Source organism: Primulina tabacum, chromosome 1 (genome assembly GCF_025594145.1).
Source record: "Primulina tabacum isolate GXHZ01 chromosome 1, ASM2559414v2, whole genome shotgun sequence".
In the NCBI taxonomy this organism is placed as follows: domain Eukaryota; kingdom Viridiplantae; phylum Streptophyta; class Magnoliopsida; order Lamiales; family Gesneriaceae; genus Primulina; species Primulina tabacum.
In genome coordinates, this window is record NC_134550.1 from 48,467,872 (window position 1) to 48,472,094 (window position 4,223).

Genomic DNA, 4,223 nt, shown 5'->3' on the forward strand with positions numbered 1-4,223 from the left:
CAACCAAATATTTATTGGTCCCACGGTTACTTTAATTAATATTTTATTTTCATTTAAATAAAATCATTCCATCACTTTAATTAATTTCATCTACTATTTGGTATTATATTTTTATTCAAATATAAAATTAAGAAGTTTATAATACTTATTTTTAAATGACAAATTTGTAAAAAAATAAACATTATTAAAATTAAAAAGTTTATAACGAATATATAAAACTAATTTAACACAAAACAATATTTATAACATTAATAATAAAAAATTACAAACCATAAAACAACATCTATAATAATAATAATTGAAAATTAGTAATTCACGAAGATACTAAAAAATAAGACATGAAAACAGAAATTACAAACCACACATATAGTCAAATACACCATTCGTTCACTCATCACGACGACATATCTCCCAAATGTGTTCAACCAAATCGTGACGAAGCTGATGATGCATATGACTATCACGTAACTCTGTATTTCTTCGAAGGTGTTCGCCAAATTCTATGGTTGAACCCTGATTGGCTATGAAATTATCTCGTTCTTGCACCAAATACTGGCTACTCTGCCAATATTCTGGGGGACATGTATGCCACGGAGCCAGAGGGGCGTTCAAAAAATATGGTGGTGGATATGAAAAATGTTGCAAATTCTGTGGGTGTTGAGTAAGAAATGGAAATGGAGGATGTTGGACACTCAGACGAACTCGAGAATCTTCTCCACTTGAACTTTCATCGATATTTGGAGAGTTCAAAAAATCTCTAAAAAAATTATTGAAATTATTATCCATTCCAAAAAATTTTTGTATGTAATTTTTTTTTTTTGTGAGAGAAATATTTTTATAAGATGTTAAAACTATGGATTTTACTTTCTTACAAATTTATGTATTTATAGAATAAAATTTGAACGTTGGGTAACGTTCAAAACCCAACGTTCAAAATATTCAAAGGTTTGGAAAACAGTGAAAGTTGTGCACAATTCATATCCTATATATATTTAAATAATTAAATATAATTAAAAACTATTAAAAAACAAAAAAAAAAATAAAGGAGAAACCTGCAGCGTGATTCACGCTGCAGGTTTCTCTCACACGCGCGTGCATTGCACGCGCGTGTCTCAAGCCAGCGTGAGTTTCACGCTGGCTTGATTAAATTAAAAAAAAATGTAATATCCGGTTACAAATTTGTAACCGGGTATTTGAATAGCACAAATATACAGCATCCACAATGGTGGATATTTGGATAGCCAAAATATTTTGATGACATGGCTACCCAAATATCCACTATTGTGGATGCCCTAAGGCAGTAAAACTCACATACTTGAGGCGTAACTTCTTGAGCTTCTCGGAGTGAAAGTATACAACCCTTTGGGGATCCTTGGCTCTGATACCAACTGTAACGTCTCAGATTCGACGACTTTCCTCACTGTACAAAGACGAGTCTTTCCAGCGTACTTAAGTCCTCACTCACATGCACCCTAGGAAACTTCCCAGGGGATCACCCATCCCAGAATTGTCCCAAGTCAAGAACGCTTAACTCTGAAGTTCTAATGTGATGAGCTGGCAAAAAGTAGATGCAACTTCTTGATATGAGTAGTACCTATCAATTCTTTTAAGCTCTCCTCAACTGCACAGTCTCATACCTGAACATTTTTAGAATCTCTCTCCTTCCGGTGTAAGATCGATTCATTCATGTTCCCTTCGTCTAGAAGCCTATCAGGAGCCGTTCATTGTCCGTGCAACTTCATTGCACCGGCGATCACCCCCGGCCCTCTTCGGCCCCGGGCCTCACATGTCCACCAACTTCTGCTTGGTTCGTTCCCGAACCACACCGTACTAGGAGAGGTCGGCTCTGATACCAACTGAAACGACCACTATCATTTTTTATATAAATCATAAACTCAAAAATCACTAATTAAAATAACTTTAATATTTCCATGAATCATAATAATTTAACATTTGAAATCTCAAGTGCCCAAAAATCCATAAATCGTCGGCTAACCAAAAATCCTACATTGACCTTTAAAAAGATCAACTAACATCAAAATAAAGCATAAAAATCTTTACTACATTCTTTAACAATAATATTTTAAATATTTTATTTATCAAACTAATACGGAAAATAAAATGTCCTTCGGGACGATGCCAACCATTGACGTAATACCCAATTGTAAAATGATTGTTTTTCCCCTAGACGTATTATTTCTATATTTTGACTTTTTCTTACGTTTAGTGACATGTAATTATCCAATTAATTATTTAAGCTAAATTCTAATTTTTAATAATTTTATTTAGCTTAAATTCGAAGCTTTCGATTTAATTCCTTAATTAATTATTCGTAGAGCGTTTTAATCCCGATTTATTTCAAATTTTACTATTTTCTTCCCAAACTTTGAACATAGACTTTTTATTACCTAAAATACCCTTGCGAGCCACAAACCACCCACATGGACCCATGGTTCGAATTTTTGTTCATTAATTTTGCAATTTTGACCCTAGCATACACCTACCAAGCCAACTCCCAATTCCATCGGGCCACGGCTGAGTTACCTCAAGCCAGACCCTAGCCAACCCACTTACGGACCCTCCTGACCATCCTAGACTCAGTTGAACCAGACCCTACACGCCACGCGAGCCCTGCGTACAAGACTCAAGAGCTGCACGAGTTCTCTCCTTCACGCCCAGGACTCCTACCCGACTAAGACTCTCCTACTCGAGCCACCATCGAGCATACCTGACCCTCACCGACCTTGGACCATGCTCAAACCCAACCGAGCCCAGCCCAAGCCCTTGAACCAGCGTCACGTGGACTCTTCCCCAGCTTAAGAACTCGAGTCCAAGCCCTGCTACCTTGACCCACGTCCAGCCCAGGCCGCTGCCCAAGCCCTAGTGAACCGCAAGTCCCCTTGCACAAAGCCGAGCCCTTGAACATCTAGACACGTAGGAAAACCCTAGGTGCTTTGTCCCTCACCATGTTCATTTCTAGCATGTATTGTAGCCCTTAACGACTCTTTTCATGTCCCTTAAACATCTCCTAATGACAGTGTGTCCTTAGGAATCATAGCGTTTTTCAAACAAGCGTAAAATCGTCATATTTTTGAAAATAATTGTTCTATCGTAAAAATAATTGAACACAAGTGTTTTTCATGCAAAAATAATAAAACTTACATATTATGGTTTGAATGATGCATCAAAGGGTTTGGAAAACGTGCCTTTGTATTTTAGAACACTTGAATACGTGATTGTCGGCGATGGGCACGAGAAGAGACGAATGGGCGACGAAAAATCCTAGTTTTTCCTTCTTGATATTTTCGAATTTAGTGTCCATAAAGTGTGTGAAAAACGGCTGATATGTGTGTTCCAAATCCTAGGTATCTTATTTATAGATTTTAATTTGCATGTTAATGGGCTTAGGTTTTGGCCCTCCAAGTATATGAGCAATTGGGCCTACTCAAGTTAGTTAAATGGGCCAATAACTATTATTTAATTGTAAAATAAAAGTTTATAAAATTTAGTTTCCAAAAATAATATTTTTGATATTTTAAAAACTCCTCGTTTGCTCAAAACCGGCTTCACGTGTAAAATCGAGCTCGTCTCATAAAATAATTTGAACTCTATCATTTTAGAAAAATTTAATCATTTTTATTAATATTAAGAAGCCTTGAAATCATTTAGTGAAAAATAATTATTCTTGTCTTGGTCGTCTCCGGTCTCTTTTCCTAATCTATTATCGAATATTCGGGTAAAATCCTTCAATTTCATGAAATAATGTCATATAATCATTTAATCATGCAATAATACTTTTAATCATATAATGTGTATCATGCAAGTATTTAAAATCATTTAAATAAAACAATTAAGAAATTCAAGTGATTTTGCATGCATGTGGTTTACGTATGTTGATTTTTCAGACTTTACACTTTTGATCAAATGTTGGTGCATTGAATGGGAAAATTAGGGTAAGCCCGAATAAAGGAGAATATCCTGAATCACAATGAGTTGTCAACCCACGGCTAACTGATCCCTGAACCATTGAGGGTCATACATGCACTGGATCATTTTGTTCTCATTGAGAAAATAAATCCAGGGAGTTGAATTTATATATAATTATGAGATAGTAAATTCAAGTAGTTGAATTTATGATAATTAAATTTCTAGAGAATAAATTCAATGAGTATAATTAATATAAAATTATGATATATTAAATTTAAGGAGTTGAATTTATAAAA